Here is a 20,127-nt window from a genome sequence, read left to right on the forward strand (position 1 = left end):
AGCACCTTCCAGGATTGGGTCCTTGAAGTGTCATAGCCACAAGATCTTCCTCCATCCCAGTTAGGTAGCAGGCACTTTCTGACTGAGAGAATAGTCAGGGGAAAGCCCATGAATAATGGCATTTTTTAATAATACCACAACCTCACCTTGGACACAGTGTTCTTGTGCAAAGTTAGAGGTCCCCTGTACTGGTCCCCTGTGAGAAAGACAATAAAAGAAGTAAGGCAGAGATACTTAGTCTCATGAGTTTTGCAGCAGCATTAGTGGAGTGTCTGGTTCAGTATGGTATTAGTCTCTGAGAGCTGTCAGGCTCCAAACAGGGATATGCATGTCTGAGTATCACACCTGCACTGGACACAGAAGGCTCAGTTCTGCAAGGGTCACTACTCCAGCCCAGCACCACACCTCACTACATGCTTAACTTTAAACATGTGGGGAGTCCCACGTTTAAGTGCTTGGCTGGATTGGGGTCAGTGTGCTCAGCACCTTGCCGGATTGAGCGTAGGGCACCTGAAAAAGAGGGGATGGTTTGGCCAAAAAAAAGGGGAAGTTTGCTTTTAGGGCAAGCCAATTCCAAATCGTAGTGGCCTATCGTTGGCTGAAATGAAGTTTATGATAGGTGCAAAATAGATCCCACCTTTGGGATGGAATAACACCTCTCCCAGAAGTGGAACCACCTGGGGTTTGGAAGAGGACATATCTATACCCATACACGAGGCCAAATCCTGCATTGATTTACATCCTGTACAAACATAGGCCCTGATCCTGCAGTGAAACACATGGACCGATTCTGGTGGCCCATGTGAAGCCCCATTAAAGTCAAAGCAGTGTGACAGACCCAGACCAGTGGGGTGCAGGAGTCTGGTAGAGGGCAAATATACTGGTCACTGGATGAGTAGTTTTCTGTTCCCTGAGTGACCAGAGCAGGGGCTGCACTAGAGTAATCAGGAACCTGCTAGAACCAGTTAAGGCAGGCAGGCTAATTAGGACACCTGGAGCCAATTAAGAAGAAGCTGCTAGAATCAATTAAGGCAGGCTAATCAGGGCACCTGGGTTTTAAAAGGAGCTCACTTCAGTTTGTGGTGAGAGTGTGAGGAGCTGGGAGCAAGAGGCGCAAGGAGCTGAGAGTGAGAGGGTGTGCTGCTGGAGGACTGAGGAGCACAAGCGTTATCAGACACCAGGAGGAAGGTCCTGTGGTGAGAATAAGGAAGGTGTTTGGAGGAGGCCATGGGGAAGTAGCCCAGGGAGTTGTAGCTGTCATGCAGCTGTTACAGGAGGCACTATAGACAGCTGCAGTCCACAGGGCCCTGGGCTGGAACCCGGAGTAGAGGGCGGGCCCGGTTCCCCCCAAACCTCCCAACTGACTTGGACTGTGGGTTCTTCCAGAGGGGAAGGTCTCTGGGCTGTTCCCCAACCCACATGGTGAATCTCTGAGGCAAGAAAATCCACCAATAAGCGCAGGACCCACCAAGATAGAGGAGGAACTTTGTCACACTGGTGTCAGGGGTGGGATCTTGGGGTGCACAGCGCGGCGGAAGAAGGAGGGTGATTTAAAAAAAAAAAGGAGAGGGTTTATTTTTTTTCACCACAATGGATGACGTAGTGCGGGCACTGATACAAGCTACAGCGGCCCAGCAGGAGGCTACCCGTGTCCAGGCAGCCGCCCAACAGGAGGCAGTGCGGCTGCAGCAAGAGACTATTCGCCTGCTGATGGACCAGGCTGCTCAAGACCGAGCTATGTTGCAGGAACTGGTAAACCAGGTAAAGTCCCTTACAGAGCTGAATCGCGGCCATGATGGGACGCGGCTCATACGGGCCAGCCATTGGCTGCAGAAAATGACACGGGAGGATGATGTAGAGGCATACCTTCTGGCCTTTGAGAGGACAGCCCTATGGGAGGCCTGGCCTCGAGATCAGTGGTCTGGCATCCTTGCCCCATTCCTGTGTGGGGAGGTCCAGAAGGCCTACCATGATCTGCCTGAAGAGGCTGCGGCAGACTACCCCCAGCTGAAAGCAGAGATCCTGGCCAGATCTGGGGTAACGAGATCTGGGCCCAGCAGTATCACAGTTGGAGGTACCAGGAAGTGCGGGCCCAGCAGTGCGGGCCCAGCAGTATCACAGTTGGAGGTACCAGGAAGTGCGGGCCCAGCAGTGCGGGCCCAGCAGTATCACAGTTGGAGGTACCAGGAAGACAAAACCCCGCGGTCCCAATTGTATGACCTCATCCATCTCGCACAAAAGTGGTTGCAAACAGAGTCCCGGAGTCTGGAAGAGATACTAGCAATTCTGGTCATCGACCGATACATGAGGGGACTACCACCAGACCTTCGTGCCTGGGTTAGCCAGAACGAACCCTCCACCTATGACGAGGTTGTCGCCCTGGTAGAGAGGCGAAGGACAGCGAGGGAGCTGACCCGACCAGTTAAGGAAGAGGCACCCCGGGTTAAATTAGCAGCACCAAGCCCTAAAGTTCGGGTGACTGGGCCACCAGGAGGGCCCAGGTGGAAAAGGAGAGAGGCTGAAGGCACATCAGAGGCCACAAAGACTCGGAGCACTGAGGGAGAAGAGGATCGTGATGTTAGACTGCCCAGACCAAGAGACCGGGGAACGCCTAGGGCTCCATACAGATGTTATGCCTGCGGGGAGTGGGGACAAATAGCTGCACAGTGTCCCAATGCTGAGGAGCCTATGCAGTGTAACCTGGGGAACTGGGCAGATCCATGCTCCCTAATCCACCTTGTGGGGGTCTCACTAACCCCACATATGTATACCAGACCAGTGAAACTAAATGGGGTAGGGACCACGGCACTGGTTGATTCGGGGAGTGCTATCACGCTTATCTCAGGGAAGCTCGTGAAGCGTAGTCAGCTGCTGCAGGCTAAACGTATGGGGATAACATGTGTCCATGGGACAATTAGTTACTACCCCACCATCCCAGTAAAAATCGAGATCCCAGGGAACACTACTGAGGTAGCAGCAGGTGTAGTCCCTAAACTCCCATACCCGGTGCTCATAGGGAGGGACTTCCCAGGGTTTGGAAACTTACTCCCAGTAGGGGGATTGGAGAAAGATGGGGACCCTAAAATTGGTGAGGCATCCACAGCAGACTGTCAACCCCCAATCTTCTCTGAAATATTCCCAGATTTGTTCTCCACTCCCAGACAGGGTAGAAAGACAAAAAGGGAAAGAAGGGCAGCTAAGGCCTTGGGAACCCAAATACTGACCCAAAGCCAGAGGGTCGCTCTTGTAGGTAGGCGGACCCGCGCAGCTGAAAAGGAGGCCACGCAGGAGGGAGAAGCACCTGAGCCTGACCCCCACCCTAATGCTTCTGAACCAGTAGAGGCAACAGAGACTGGGCCCCTAGACCTTGGGCAGATTAGCCCTGGGAGAGGAAATTTTGGACGGGACCAGGCAGAAGACCCAAGGTATGACAACATTAGGAAGGAGGTGACTGAAATAGATGGGGTCCCCGTGGAAGGGAAAACCCAGGGACCAGGACCATACTTCATAATGAAGAAGGATCTCTTATACCGGATTGCACCAGTGCAGGGGCAGAAGGTACAGCAGATCCTAGTACCTCAAAAACACCAGAACGCTGTATTAAGTCTTGCTCATAGTCATCTTTTTGGGGGGCATTTGGGGGTAGAGAAGACCCTGGCACGAGTCCTACGACGGTTCTTCTGGCCCGGAGTACATGAAGAAGTGCGGAGGTACTGTGCCTCCTGCCCGGAGTGTCAGCTGCACAGTCCCCGTCCCCACTTGAGGGCACCTTTAGTACCCCTTCCCATCATAGAGGTCCCCTTCGAGCAAATAGCCATGGACCTAGTGGGACCCCTGGAGAAGACGGCTCGGGGTCACCAATATATACTTGTTGTTTTGGACTATGCTACTCGCTACCCAGAAGCCGTCCCCCTGCGGAACACGGCCTCTAAAACTATAGCCAAAGAGCTGGTGGGGATCTTTGCCCAAACGGGGCTACTGAAGGAGATATTAACAGACCAAGGAACCCCATTTATGTCGAAACTAATGAAGGACCTCTGTACGCTGCTCCATATACATACCCTGAGAACTTCGGTCTACCATCCGCAGACTGATGGGTTAGTAGAAAGGTTTAACCGAACCCTCAAGGCTATGATAAGGAAGGTGGTAAGTCAGGACGGGAAGGATTGGGACACCCTACTACCCTACCTTATGTTCGCTATCCGGGAGGTACCTCAGGCCTCAACTGGGTTTTCCCCCTTCGAGTTATTATACGGGCGTCACCCCCGTGGCATACTAGATATCGCCAAAGAGATCTGGGAAGAGGAACCCAATGAGGGGAGAAATATAATAGAGCATGTAATGCAGATGTGAGACCGGATAGCCCGGGTTACCCCTATTGTACGGGAACATTTGGAGAAGGCACAGGAGGCCCAGTGAACCCATTACAATCGCCAGGCAAAAGTGCAACAGTTCCAACCAGGGGATCGGGTTATGGTGTTGGTACCTACAGCAGAAAGCAAGCTTCTGGCCCAATGGCAGGGGCCCTATGAGGTGGTTGAACCCATGGGGGAAGTAACCTACAAGGTGCGGCAGCCAGGATGCCAAAAACAAGAACAGATTTATCACGTTAACCTTCTGAAACCCTGGCATGCACAAGAGCCATGCACAACGGTCCAAAAAAACCTAACCCAGGAAAACAAGCCTTCCAAACAGGTGAGAGTGTCTCCCGATTTAACACCAGACCAGAAGAATGAGGTGTCTGAGATGATCTTCCGGAACCAAGATGTGTTCTCGACAAAACCGGGTTGAACAACCGAGACATATCACCACATAGTCACGAACCCTGGGGCCAGAGTAACAATGAGGCCCTATCGGGTGCCAGCGGCAAAAAGGGAGGAAATAAAAGCAGAAGTAAAAAAAATGCTGGAGTTGGGGATCATCGAAGAATCCCACAGTCAGTGGTCCAGCCCAATCGTGCTGGTGCCCAAACCTGATGGCACCACAAGATTTTGCAACGACTTCCGGCGACTAAATGAAGTATCCCAGTTCGACGCGTACCCCATACTTCGCATAGATGAGCTAGTGGACCGTCTGGGTAATGCCCGGTACTTGACTACCCTAGACTTGACAAAGGGGTACTGGCAGATTCCCCTTGCAGAAGAAGCAAAGGAAAAGACTGCGTTCTCTACACCAGAGGGTCTTTTTCAATATACTGTCCTCCCTTTTGGACTACATGGGGCCCCAGCTACCTTCCAGCGCCTCATGGACAAGCTATTACGCCCGCAGAACAGTTATGCTGCTGCCTACTTGGACGATGTGGTCATTCATACCCCAGACTGGGAAACCCACCTGGAGAAGGTGGAGGCAGTCCTCGATACCTTCAGGCGAGCTGGCCTTACAGCAAACCCTGCCAAGTGTGCTGTAGGGTTTACAGAGGCCAAATATCTTGACTACATTGTGGGAAAAGGTCTGGTAAAACCCCAAGTGAACAAGTTAGAGGCCATCCAAAATTGGCCCCGACCAAGTCGCAAGAAACAAGTCCGGGCGTTCCTAGGTGTGGTGGGGTATTACCGATGATTTATCCCCCACTTTGCCACAAGGGCAAGCCCCCTGACAGACCTAGTGAAAGCCTGTGGACCTGATCTGGTGAGATGGTCTGACGCAGCAGAGGAAGCATTCACAGACCTACGGACTGCCCTCTGCAGTAACCCCGTACTGATAGCCCCTGATTTCACCAAGGAGTTTATCCTGCAGACGGATGCATCGGAAGTAGGGTTGGGGGCCGTTCTATCACAGATGGTCGGGGAGGAGGAACACCCAATTCTATACCTCAGTCGGAAACTCCTTCCAAGGGAACAAAAATATGCAGTGGTAGATAGAGAATGCCTCACTGTAAAATGGGCCATGGAAACATTGCGCTACTATCTGCTCGGGTGCAGATTTGTCCTCGTGACCGATCATGCCCCTCTTCAATGGATGCAGCGGAACAAGGAGAAGAACACAAGGGTGACCAGATGGTTCTTATCCCTCCAACCTTTCCAGTTCCGTGTGCAACACAGAGCAGGGAGCCGTCATGGCAATGCCGATGGCTTGTCACGTGTGCACTGTCTGGCGTCCCAAGCTGCCCAACCCCTTGGCATTGAGCAGGGGGGAGGGATATGTGACAGACCCAGACCAGTGGGGTGCAGGAGTCTGGTAGAGGGCTAATATACTGGTCACTGGATGAGTAGTTTTCTGTTCCCTGAGTGACCAGAGCAGGGGCTGCACTAGAGTAATGAGGAACCTGCTAGAACCAGTTAAGGCAGGCAGGCTAATTAGGACACCTGGAGCCAATTAAGAAGCTGCTAGAATCAATTAAGGCAGGCTAATCAGGGCACCTGGGTTTTAAAAGGAGCTCACTTCAGTTTGTGGTGCAAGTGTGAGGAGCTGGGAGCAAGAGGCGCAAGGAGCTGAGAGTGAGAGGGTGTGCTGCTGGAGGACAGATTAGCATAAGCGTTACAAGACACCAGGAGGAAGGTCCTGTAGTGAGAATAAGGAAGGTGTTTGGAGGAGGCCATGGGGAAGTAGCCCAGGGAGTTGTAGCTGTCATGCAGCTGTTACAGGAGGCACTATAGACAGCTGCAGTCCACAGGGCCCTGGGCTGGAACCCGGAGTAGAGGGCGGGCCCGGGTTCCCCCCAAACCTCCCAACTGACTTGGACTGTGGGTTCTTCCAGAGGGGAAGGTCTCTGGGCTGTTCCCCAATCCACATGGTGAATCTCTGAGGCAAGAAAATCCGCCAATAAGCGCAGGACCCACCAAGATAGAGGAGGAACTTTGTCACAGCAGATAGACACAGGGGTCCACCATCTTGTATCCCACTGTGAGACTGGGACACTAGTGTAGGCAAGGGGGGATAAGTGGAGTGTACACCAGTGCAGAATTTGACCCACATACTACCTCTGCCAATAAAACAAAGCAAACATCAGAAATCCAGAACATTATATTGATGGAACCTCCCTGGAGTAGCAGTGTCCTAAATATCCCTACAACAGCAGGAGGGTATCACGTGATAACCTATAAACCTGCTCTCATTCTGTGTGCCTCATGGCAAATCGCTGAAATGTCAAAAGACTCGCCTACAGTTATCTCCTGTTCAAAACAGACAGAGCCTGATCCTCAGGTGGTGGAAAGCAGAATAACTCTCCTGAAATCAATGGAGCTATGCTGATTTACAGCAGTTGAGGATCTGGCTTATTAGATGCTGTATCATGCTAGATGGACAAAAAAACCCAAGCCAAACAAACCAAAAAAACCCCACAAAATACCCCAGTGCCAACTGCATGTAATTAACAAACTGCTATCCTGGTACTGCGATTGCCATAGGCAGACATCGATTTACAGCTTGCTGGTCAAAGATGCCATTCAAACTTGCCCAATGGATTTCACTGGGAGTTAGAGGCCTAAATACCTTTGAGAAACTGGACCATAGTCTCTCCATGCCCACGTGGAGACGTCAGTGGGACAGCCTGGGAAAGCTGCTGCTGTCTGTGTTAAATCGATTCTGTGAGCAGACGGACTGACACTCTAGGACTTTTCACCAGCCCTAAAGTCTCTTTGATACGTTTTGTTTCATAAAAAGGCTCAAGCTCTTAAGCCAAGCTGGGTTGTCTAGCTCACTCGACCCTCTTTGTACTGCGAATGGCACTTCCACAAAGGGAACAGGAGGAAGTGGCGGTTTTTCAGAAGCATATTTCTCCATGACAAGCTCCCCCAATTAAAATATCTCCTGCATGTGACGTTAGAGCAAATAGGTCTGTCCAGAGACACAGAGGGAACAAAGTCACAAGCACTAGAGCTGTCAGAGCAACATCCAGAAGCCTCATATTATCTGTCCTATATAGCCAACTAAGCTGCATCAATTCTCTAACTTGGCAAGACTCCTGGTTTTGAGTTCCCAGAGTACCTCATATTAGTCAGTTTCATTCCTTTGGCTATTATTCAACCAGGATTTCCTTTTATTTAGACTAAAAACCTATAGTTTAATCATTAGGTGTGAGGGTTTTGTTTTATCTAATCAGGTTGTATGATTCCTAGAATGCAAAAAAGTTATGTCAGAGACATCAAATATAATTATATTTATTACAGCAGTACCTAGAAACCCCAACTGAGGTCGGACGCAAAGACAATCCCTGCCCCAAGAGCTTGCAATATAAGTAGGCAAAGGGTGGGAAGCAAAACAGAAGTGAAGTGACTTGTTCAAGGTCACACAGCAGGTTAGTGGCAGACCCAAGTAGATAAATCAGATCCCTGGAGTCTCACTGCAAAGTTCTAGCCTCTACGCCATTCTGTCACACTAAATAGAACTTTAGGCAAAATTTGCTTCTAGGGTTGTTGTCTTATCTTTATTTCCAGATACTGTTTTATCATGCAGGGGTGACACTCATGTACACACCACTTAGGCCTTCTTACAGAAGACTTATTTGGTCCCTTATTTGTGAACTCCTCTCTCTTATATCCATCTCTAGTGGCAAAATGAATGAATTTTAAAGCTCTTACAAAAACCCATCCAAATTTGTCCACAGGGTCTTGCAGTAGTGTAAGGTGATTTCCATTAAAAATTATAGGTCTTTGGAGAATAATAATAGGTCTTATCTAGCGCATTTCATCTGCAGATCTCAAAGCACTTTACACAAAGGCAGTAAAAATAATTACCCCCATTTTACAGATGGGGAAACCGAGGCACCAGGCGGCAAAATGACTTGCCCAAGGTCACCCAGTAGGCCAGTGGCAGAGCTGAGAATAAAACTCAGGTGTACAGAGAACCAATCCAGTGGTTTATTTACTAGGCAACACTGCCTCCTGTGCAAAGCACCCAGGACAAAATTACATAACATTAAGGCTTGTCTACATACAGTTTTTTAAATCAGTGCAACCTGTAGGATAGACACAGGTATATCAACATAAAAGTGCCTATATCACTATAGCTTATTTCAGTGAATTCACCAAAATAAGCTATTTTGACATTGAGGCTCCATTAATTAATCCATTAATGACTGCATAGTGGTTGGATGCTGGGGTGGTGAAGGCCGTTTAAGAACACCGCTAGATTCTGGATCTGATCAGCTGTGAGTGATGAAGGTGGCAGTGCTTTCATCGCGTTTCACTGCCCCAAACAAAACCCACCATTCAAACAAACTTGGGGAAAGTTGAGATTTGGATCTGAATTTGGGACCAGTCTCTACCCATAACATAGTGACTCGATGAATTCTCTATGCTCTGATTCCTCTCTCCTGTTACGCAAAGAAACTCAGCAATCATACAGATTCAGTAGCTCTTCAAATCCTCATCCCCCAATACCTTAATTCAGCCTCCTTGTGCATTATGATACAGTCTTTAATCACACGAGCACATGCTGGGTTTTTTTCCACAGGACCTCTGCCTAATTCAAGCACAGGGTGGATACAGAAAGGAGCTTAATTAAAGTTCTCAGGCAACTGAAAATCTGGCATTTCCGAACAATCTACTGCTTGACTTTACAAGTTATTTTGATCTGTAATTGTTCTGTAGCGGTTAAGTGAGCTAGTTTCACAATGATTCATAGCAACGCAGGGCTGGAAGGGACCTCAAGAAGTCATCAAGTCCAGTCACCTGCACTGAGGCAGGGTCCAGTAAACCTAGAGCATCCCTGACAGGTGTTTGCCCAGCCTGTTCTTAAAAACCACCAATGATGGGGATTCCACAACCTGTTCCAGAGTGTAACTATTTTGATAGTTAAAGTTTTTCCTAATATCCAACCTAAATCTCCCTTGCTGCAGATTAAGCCCCATGACTTCTTGTCTTACTTTCAGTGGACATGGAGAACAATTGATCATCATCCTCTTCATAACAGACCTTAACTTATTTTAAGACTGTTATCAGGTTTCCCCTTAGCATGGGCAGTGTGTGAACCACCCCATTTGGGGAGGCTAGCTCCATGCCGCCCCACCTTCTGCCCAAGGCCCCGCCTCCTCCCGCTGTCAGTCACTGGGGCCAGAGGAGCCCCAAGCCCCTGCACAGTGGTCAGAAGAGCCCCGGCCTGCTGGCCTGTCCGAGCCCCGGCCCGCTCACCCCTCCCCGAGCCCTCGCCCGGCCCACCAGCCCGCCCCTCCCCGAGCCCCGGCCCACCAGCCCACCCAAGCCATCCCGTGCCCTGGCTGGCTGGAGGAGCTCTGGCCCCAGGGCCGTGCCAGGGAGCATGAGCACAGGTTTGAGGAGACTTGGCCTCCCCCAGCCTCCATTACATGCCACCCAGGCCCCCCCAGTCTTTTTTCCTCAAGACTAAACATCCCCAGTTTCTTTAACCTTTCTTCATATGTCAGGTTTTCTAAACCTTTGTCATTTTCATTGCTTTCCTGTGGACTCTCTCCAATTTATCCACAGCTTCCTAAAGCGTGGCACCCAGAATTGGACACGGTACTCCAGCTGAGGACTCATCAGTGCAGAGTAAAGCAGGACAATTACCTCCTGTGTCTTACATACGACACTCCTGTTAATACACCCCCAGAACGGTATAAGCCTTTTTTGCAACTGCCTCACATTGTTGACTCATATTCAGTTTGTGAGCCATTATAACCCCCAGAACCTTTTCAGCAGTACTACCCCCAGTCAGTTATTCCCCATTTTGTAGCTGTGTTTGATTTTTCTTTTCTAAGTGTAGTGCTTTGCACTGGGCTTTATTGAATTTCATCTTGTTGATGTCAGACCAATTCTCTAATTTGTCAAGGTTGTTTTGAATTCTAATCCTGTCCTCCAAAGTGCTTGCAACCTTTCCCAGCTTGATGTCACCTGAAAATTTTATAAGCATCCTCTCCACTCCATTATTCAAGTCATGAATAGTACCAGACCCAGGACTGACCCCTGTGTTACCCCCGGAGATGCACCCTCCCAGTTTGACAGCAATTGATTGATTACTCTTTGCTACATCCCTCCAGAGTTTTGCAATAGGTTAGGGTGATTTCCACTGGAAATCTAGGCTTCCTGACAGTGACTTGCAATAATGCACATTCTACCCTCAAAGATTTCATAATACGCACAGATCTAAGCCACACGAACACTGTGTGTACTGTAACCGTATCTGGCTACTCAGTTGCAGTTGGAAATTAATTTGTGGCTCTGCTACATATCACTCTGTTTTAATAATAATTATTAATTTACCTGCAGAAGAAGGAGAGGCTTGTAGTTAAGTTACTGGAGAGATACTCAGGAGACCCAGATTCCAGTCTGGACTCTACCAGACACTGACTTTGTACGACCATAGGCAAGTTATTTAGGGGGAAATCCTGACCCCACTGAAGTCCATGGGAGTTTTGCCACTGACTTCTTTGTTTCCCAGTTCCCAATTTTCAAAATGGGGGCAACAGTACTTCCTTTCTCCCACCCCTTGTCTGTCTGCTCTATTAGACTGGGAGCTTTTAGGGCACAGACCATCTCTTATGCTGTGTTTATACAGCATCAAGCACAATGGAGATCTGATTTTGACTGGGACCTCTAGGCACTACTGTGATAAAAATGATAAATAATACTTGGGTCCTTACAGCACATTCTATTGAGGGATCTCAAAGCACTTTGCAGATGTTAATGACTTAATCTTCCAAGATTCGTGTGAGATGGGTTCAGTATTATTAGCTCCCTTGTATGGATAGGGGAACCAAGGCACTGAGTCGTGACCTGAGTTGCCTTCAGACAGCAAGTTTGAGGCAGGCCTGGGAATAGAACGCTGATCTGTCTATGGGACATACCTGGCACCTATTATCTGAGCAGCTTAACATCTTGCCTCTTGAAACATCTGTGCTATAGGGCAGTGCTCTTATCTCCAGTTTTTTACAGCTGAGGAAACTGGAGCAGAGAGAGACTGAGGAGCTGGAGCTTGAGTTTCTACCCCAGGCAGACAGATGTGTGCTAGCTTTGATCAAGCTAGCATGCTAAAAACCAAAGTGTAGCTGCAGCGGGTAGATATGGGCTATATGGCCTGAGAAAAATCCCATCCAGGACCCTTGGGCCTTACCTGGGCTGCCAGCCTATCCCACCGCAGCCACGCTTCTATTTTTAGCACACTGACTCATGTACATCCACTTGAGCTGAAATTTTACCGCCCAGTTCAAAGTGCAAATGTATCCTAAATGACTTGCCCAAGGTCACATAGGAAGTCTGCAGCAGAGCAGGGGAGTGAACCTCAGTCTTCCAACTAGTAGGCTAGCTTCCTAGTCACTAGATAAAGCAAAGACATAGGGAAAAGAGGTTATCCACTGACCCACGCTTCCTCTGTGGTTTGAACATTGGCCTGCTAAACCCAGGGTTGTGAGTTCAATCCTTGAGGGGGCCACTTAGGGATCTGGGGCATAATCAGTACTTGGTCTTGCTAGTGAAGGCAGGGGGCTGGACTTGATGACCTTTCAATGCCCCTTCCAGTTCTAGGAGATAGGATATCTCCATTAATTTTATTTAATAGTTGGGCCATTAATTTCAGCTGAAGAGGTTTATTCTTGCCTCATAATCCCGAGTTTTAGTTTCATTATGAATTACCTTAGTCTCATGTGCCATTTTAAATTGATTTGTTATGCTAAGTACTTGCCAAATCCATAATGAGGGTCTAAATCAGTCCATACATAACAAGGCAGTGATTCAATTATTTCTAACACTCTTCCTGTTTGAGGGAGGATTTGATTATTCCCAATATTTGCATATTGGGACCCTCCACAAAATAATCTATCAGAGCCCCTTCACCATTCAAAGTGACCCACCTGGTTATTTATGATGATGAATGTGACTATTTTCAGCATTTGAGCACGTTGTCGGAGTGCTGGAGTCAGCCGGCGGGGATTTGTATTAATGAGAATTGGGGCAGCTCCATCGCAGCTTCCGGTGGAATCGTTCAAAACCCATTCACAAACTCCACCGGGGCAGACTTTAAAGCCCACCGTCGAGCATGAGAATTAATAGCTTTTCAATTCAGGTTGCGTGGGTGTCAGTAGATGCAGCCTGTCAAAAATGGAGTGAAGTGAGCACACACACAATAAGAGAGGGGCTTTTATTTTATTGTAATAAGTGCCCAGATCCAATCATTCCCCCCAAACAACCCTGAATCTAGGTTGGTGTCATTAAACAATAATAATTAATAAGCTCTTTTCTGCCATAGTTCTCAAAGCACTCTACAAGGAAGGGTCATGTCTTTATTCCCATTTTACAGGTGAGAAAACTGAGGCACTGAGCCGTGATGTGGCTTACCGAAGGCCACACAATAGTCAGTGACAGAGGTGAGAATAGAACCCAAGTAGCCTGAGTACTAGCCCCTTAACATCCCAATGGATTGAACCAAATACCTGCACCTGAATCCCCATTTGCAGCTTTAGCCCCCATCTCTAACTGCAATGTGAGTGTACTGATACAGTGAAGATCATTTCACCCATAGGCTGTCTCTACCCCTATGAAGAGCATGTGGGTCAATTGTTAGATCGCTTCTGCTGCCATTCTGAGGTTGCTGGAATATTTAGATTGATTTCCTGCTATCACTCTCAATTTGGTGACAGAGAGCAGTCCACGCTCTTGAAGTTAAGAGAGCCTTTCGTTGTAGTGCAAAGCAGTGATCTATTGGGGAGGGCAGATGCTGGGGATTGGCTGGGGCTTCTAATCCTGGTTTTGCTACTGATTTTCTCTGTGACTTCAGGCAAATCACTTCACACCTCAGCTTCCCCAACCTTTAATTGGGTTAATAATACTTATGTTAATACTTGGGTTAATGGTTGTGCCCCCGTTGGAGTAGGAGGTTGTGATGTTTAGCTACAAACTTTAGATACAGATTCCAAAACTCAAGAGGTATTCAGATCTTGGGTCCAGATGTTCCCCATTATAAGATAGGACCAGCTTCCAAGTCTGGATCCAGATCCAAATCCAAAACTTCCCCTTAACATGAACGTGTCAGAGCTCTGGTTCCAGCACATCCCTAGAAGGAGCTTTGAGAACCGTTCATGAAAAGTGCTAGAGAATTACATGGTGTCATTATTATTGCCAGCCAGGCACTCGGTCCTCCCTCATCAAGCTCCACACAGCAACTGAAGGTTCTGCTCTGCTGCTTGCTTTTTATCTGGCCCTTCTGGCCCCTTATTGGTTGCTCCAGCAGCCCCTCTCATTAGCCACTCTTCTGTAGCCACTCTAGGCTGCCTGGAGGACTTCTCGCTGCTCTATTCTGGGACAGGGGGCCTCCGGACCTAGTCCACCCTGCCACACTACCTAAAACCACGAGTCGCAACGGATAGCTGCAGTCTTTTCTTTAATTAACATATCATGGCCAAGCTTCAGTACACTGAAATGTTAGCATAATGCAACTCCAGTCAGGCACATTCTCACCATGATAATAGGGACAGTAGGTACCCTGAATCATCCTCATTAAAAAACATTTACAATTCAGCTTTGCATAGATGTCATGCACTGTCCTTGCTGCTGTAATGGATCTATTAAAAGCATCACTGGAAGGCTATCAGCAAACAATAGGTGTGTAGAGGTACAGCCTGAAAACCCATTACAGAAGGGCTTTGGGAGACATGTGTTTTCCAACGCAATCCTGGCTCTCTTAGAAACCTGAAGGGCCTCCAGGACCGGAGCTGAGAAAGGAAGGTTAGGCCTACTCAGGCTCTTTGGTAACAGCCAGGGCCGGCTCCAGCATTTCTGCCGCCCCAAGCGAAAAAAAAAAAAGCCGCGATCGCAATCGCAACCAGCGGCGGCAATTGGGCAGTTCGGCCGCAGGTCCTTCGCTCCTAGAGGGAGTGAGGGACCTGCCGCCCCCGAATTGCTGCACGTGCCGCCCCTCTCCCTTGGCCGCCCCAAGCACCTGCTTGTTAAGCTGGTGCCTGGAGCCGGCCCTGGTAACAGCAAACAACATGTGCTGTTAGCCAGGCATGGGAAGAAGGGGCTTCTTAGGATGACATTGAGATCCGGAATATGGATTTTTCAATAATACCCATTTTTACCTCACATGGATGAGTGGCAGCCACCATCTTGGCTGACACACCAGTAGTTGTCTCAGAGACCTCCACCGATGAAAGCCTGAGTCTCAGTGCAGTGTGTGTCCACCCACCCACAACAAGAAGTTACAGGTCTGAGCAGGATTTAGCTGTTTGGCTATTATTTATCTTGGTAACTGGGCGGTGGGGGACTATCTATTCTTATAACTGCAGCATTGCTAACCCCACATGTTCAAAAATCATGAGTCCGCCCCCTCCCCCCCGAAATCATGAGATTGTCTTAAAATCATGATATTTAAAAAATGGAGTTCCTTTAATTTGCTGTCTGGCTTATGAGCCTTTCGGGGTCAATCTTTCTCCTGCAATCACAAGGGTTGGAGACTTAAAAGTAAGTGAAAGCCAAGAGTCTCGCAGAATCACAAGACTCCAGAAGACCAGGCTTTAAGAAAAACACTGACTCTCATAAGTAGACTCACAAGAGCAGGTGATGCTGCAACTCTATTTTTCAAATGTGTCAAGGAGCACCCAGAGCCAAGGCCAGACACTTGCTCCATTTGATGGAATGAGTGCGTGGAAAGCAAAAGAAGAAACAACTAAATGTAATTAACGAATTAATAATTAATTGTAAGGGGAAGCAGGTAGCTGTGCGACCCCAGGCACAGACTCAGAACCAGACTGCGACTCTGCTTTCTGGTTCGATCCCTGCTCTGGGGTTGGGGTGGGAGGCCAGGGGAGGGTATGTTATTCCCCCAGGACTGTGACGGGACAGAAGCAAGACACCATTCCCTCCCCCACCTGGCCTCCCTCCTCCCCACCCTACTGCTGCTTCCCTCCACTGTGATGTAGCCAGCCAGTGCAGGAGAGGAAGCAGGATGTCTTGTGAGCCTGCATGGGAGTGTTAGACAGGCAACAATGTGGCCTTTACGTGGGGAGGCAGAACTGAGCCTATTATATGTAAAAATACATATTGGCTACACTTAAACTGACATTTGGGGAGGAAGGATGGTCTAATGGGTAGGCCATGAGTCTAGCACTTAGGAGAGCTGTGTTTCTGTCCCTGCTCTGCTGTAGACCTAACAGGTGACCTTAGATGTGTCACGTAGGCCCAGATTCTAAAAGGTATTGAGGTACCCAACTCGCAGTGGAGATTGGCGGCTCTGTGTCTCATTTCCCCGGCTATCAAATGTGGATAATAGCACTGCGTGATGCCACATGGTAACACGTTAAAGATTGTGAATGCTTGGAGCTTATGGCCATGGGGGCCATCTAAGCATGAAGAGAGAGAGGGCTCTTGTCCATACTGAAAGGGCAGCTGTATGTTTCTGCCGTGTCAAAGCAAGGGATGTAAATGTTTGCTTTCGTAATATGATCTTATTCATGGACCCCAAATATGCAACCTCACGGAGGCAGGAGGAGGAAAGAAGTATCATCTGAAGCAGGCTGTTTAAATTTAAAAAAACAACAACGTTATTTGCTGGAAATAGGAAGATAAACATGGATTTTAAAAGAAAGGGGAAATAAACTCGAGAAAAGGAAGTAAAACTTGTAATCTTTTAATGGAGTGTTTTTCTTCAGTGACAGTTCTTGGTTTTAGTTCATTAAACAAGATCCCCTCCGATTTCCTTCCCATTCTCTCTGACTGCAGACTTATTAATGTAGTCATCTATATTTGCTGGAAAGCCTCCATCTCAGAAGTTATTCCTGTTTGTAGCCACTTTAGAAAATTACCAACGGACACTGACTTTTGAACCAAAATTAGTTCATTCGGGAAATTAAAGTTTCATTGATGTTAGCTGATATTTTTTTCTTGTGTTCATTTATAATTGAGTTTTTGTTCTTTAATTTTTTTGGGGGTGGAGAATCTTCCAGCAAAGCTTTTCATTAAAGGTGATCGAGAAGCAGAAACAGGCAATGACTCAACATCCCTTCCTGCCTCCATTGGGAGTGAAGCTGTGGCTCAGGTTACAGTCTCATGTGACATCAGATGTCACCATTCATCAGATCCTCCAGTGCTCTTGCCAGCGTCCTCTAGCACTGTGAAGACCTGATGTTTCTATCATTAAAAAAAAGAGTAAAATAAAACAAACGCCCTCCCTCCAAACTTTATGAAGCTGCCTCATACATCATAAAGATGCTGAAAAGAACAAAATGAAGGATTTAGTTTTTGGTTTGCATTTCACCTTTAACTAAGCACTGGGCTAAGAGAATCCATAACTGTTAGAAGACTTCTTTGATGATGATGATGGTAGTGTCTATGTGCTCCAGTCGTGGACCAGGGCCCCATTGTGCTACGTGTTTTATACATAACAAAAAGATGGGTCCCATCTGAAAGAGCTCACAGTCTAAGGGTATGTCTACACTACGAGAGTAGTTCGATTTTACTTAAATCGAATATGTGGAATCGATATTACAAAATCAAACGTGTGTGTCCACACTAAGGACAGTAATTCGACTTTGTGAGTCCACACTAACGGGGAAAGCGTCGACATTGGAAGCGGTGCACTGTGGGCAGCTATCCCACAGTTCCCGCAGTCCCCGCTGCCCATTGGAATTCTGGGTCGAGCCGCCAATGCCTTCTGGTTAAAAAAATGTGTCGAGGGTGCTTTTGGGTAACTGTCGTCATCCAACCGTCACTCCCGCCCTCCCTCCCTGAAAGCGCCGTTGGGAAATCAGTTCGCGCACTTTTCTGGTCAGTGACAGCGCGGACGCCACAGCACTGCGAGCATGGAGCCCGCTGCGACCATCGCTGCAGTTATGGCCGTTGTCAACACCTCGCAGCTTATCATCCACCTTTCCCAGAGGCAGATGCACAGAAATCAGGCGAAGAGGCTACGGCAGCGCGGTGAGGACCTGAAGTCTGAGAGTGGCACAGACCTGTCACAAAGCACGGGACCCTGCGCCGAGGACATCACGGTGGCAATGGGTCATGTTGATGTTGTGGAACGGCAACTCTGGGCCCGGGAAACAAGCATGGACTGGTGGGACCGCATAGTGCTGCAGGTCTGGGATGAATCACAGTGGCTGCGAAACTTTCGCATGCGGAAGGGGACTTTCATGGAACTTTGTGAGTTGCTGTCCCCTGCCCTGAAGCGCAATGACACCCGGATGCGAGCAGCCCTGACTGTCCAGAAGCGAGTGGCCATAGCCCTCTGGAAGCTTGCAACGCCAGACAGCTACCGGTCAGTCGCGAACCACTTTGGCGTGGGCAAATCTACCGTGGGGGTTGTTGTCATGCAAGTAGCCAACGCAATCGTTGAGGTACTGCTCTCAAAGGTAGTGACCCTGGGAAATGCGCAGGTCATCATAGATGGCTTCGCCGCGATGGGATTCCCAAACTGCGGTGGGGCTATAGATGGAACTCACATCCCTATCCTGGGACCGGACCACCAGGCCAGCCAGTACATCAACCGAAAGGGCTACTTTTCAATGGTGCTGCAAGCACTGGTGGACCATAGGGGACGTTTTACAAACATCAACGTCGGATGGCCGGGCAAGGTTCATGACGCTCGTGTTTTCAGGAACTCAGGTCTGTTTAGACGGCTGCAGGAAGGTATTTACTTCCCGGACCACAAAATAACTCTTGGGGATGCGGAGATGTCTATAGTCATCCTCGGGGACCCAGCCTACCCGCTAATGCCCTGGCTCATGAAGCCCTATACTGGCGCCCTGGACACTGAAAAAGAACTCTTCAACTACTGGCTGAGCAAGTGCAGAATGGTGGTGGAGTGTGCTTTTGGCCGTCTCAAGGGGAGATGGAGAAGCTTACTGACTCGCTGTGATCTCAGCGAAACCAATATCCCCATTGTTATTGCAGCTTGCTGTGTGCTCCACAATCTGTGTGAGAGCAAGGGGGAGACCTTTATGGCGGGGTGGGAGGTTGAGGCAAATAGCCTGGCTGCTGATTACGCCCAGCCAGACAGCCGGGCGATTAGAAGAGCCCAGCGGGACGCGGTGTGCATCCGGGAGGCTTTGAAAGCTAGGTTCCTGAGTGAGCAGGGTAACCTGTGACTTTTAAGTTTGTGTACAGAGAAGCTGAACCTGCCCCCGTTTCTTTACCCACGAAATGTTCAGTATCCTCTCCAGTTACATACCCCGTTCCCCCCCTTCCAACACACGTTTAAAAATAAAATCACTTGAATTTTGTTAATGAACACCGTTTTCTTTATTACTGTTTTCGTGGGAAAGTGTTGAACCTGGGACGCAGACTGTGGTGGGGAGCGGGTGTAGTGTAGTGATGCAAATGACGCTTCTAAACTCCAGGAATGACAGGCTCCGCAGTGGTGGACTGGTGGTTTCAACGGAGCCTGCCACCCCTCCTGTTCGGGACTCTGTGTGTGGGGGGGCTATGTGACTTTGTGGCAGGGGGAGGACGGTTACAGATCCCCTGCTGCGTGGCTCTGTGATCCAGGATAAGGACCGCTGCATAAGATCTCTAACTGCCCTCCCCCGCCACAAAGTCACAGAGCCCCCTCCCCCCCCCCACAGAACATGAAAACCACCTCCCAGACTGACCAGGGTAACTAGTGACTGCAATGTGTGTGTGCCCTGCTACTGAACCTGCCCCTGCCTCTGTACCCTGGTAAAGGTGACTGTCCTGTCCAATTACCAACCCCCTTCCCCCCCTTCAGACAGACTCTCCTCTAAAAGAACATGATGGAAACAGTAATTAACAGAAACGTATTTTTTATTAGCAACTACACATGAAACTGGGGGGTGAAACTTGGACGGGGGCTTGGGTGAGGCGGGAAGGAAAGGACTTGTCAAATTTTGGGGAATGAGAGCCTTCTGGTACTTGAGCAGTCTGCAGGGGTGGAGTGAGAGTTTTCACGGACTCTGCCGCCCCTCCTTCTTTGGACTTTGGGTGAGGGGGGTATGGGACTTGGTGGCGGGGGAGGGCGGTTACAGATAGACTGCAGCGGGGCTCTGTCCTCCTGCCTCCGGTCCTGCAGAACATCCACAAGGCGCCGGAGCGTGTCCGTTTGCTCCCTCATTAGTCCAAGCAGCGTTTGAGTCGCTTGCTGGTCTTCCTGCCGCCACCTCTCCTCCCGTTCCATGTGTGATCGGTGCATTTGGGACAAGTTCTCCCTCCACTGGGTCTGCTGGGCTGCCTGGGCTCGGGAGCAGCCCATAAGTTCCGAGAACATGTCCTCCCGTGTCCTCTTCTTCCT

This window comes from Emys orbicularis, chromosome 4 (assembly GCF_028017835.1).
Source record: "Emys orbicularis isolate rEmyOrb1 chromosome 4, rEmyOrb1.hap1, whole genome shotgun sequence".
Classification (NCBI taxonomy): domain Eukaryota; kingdom Metazoa; phylum Chordata; order Testudines; family Emydidae; genus Emys; species Emys orbicularis.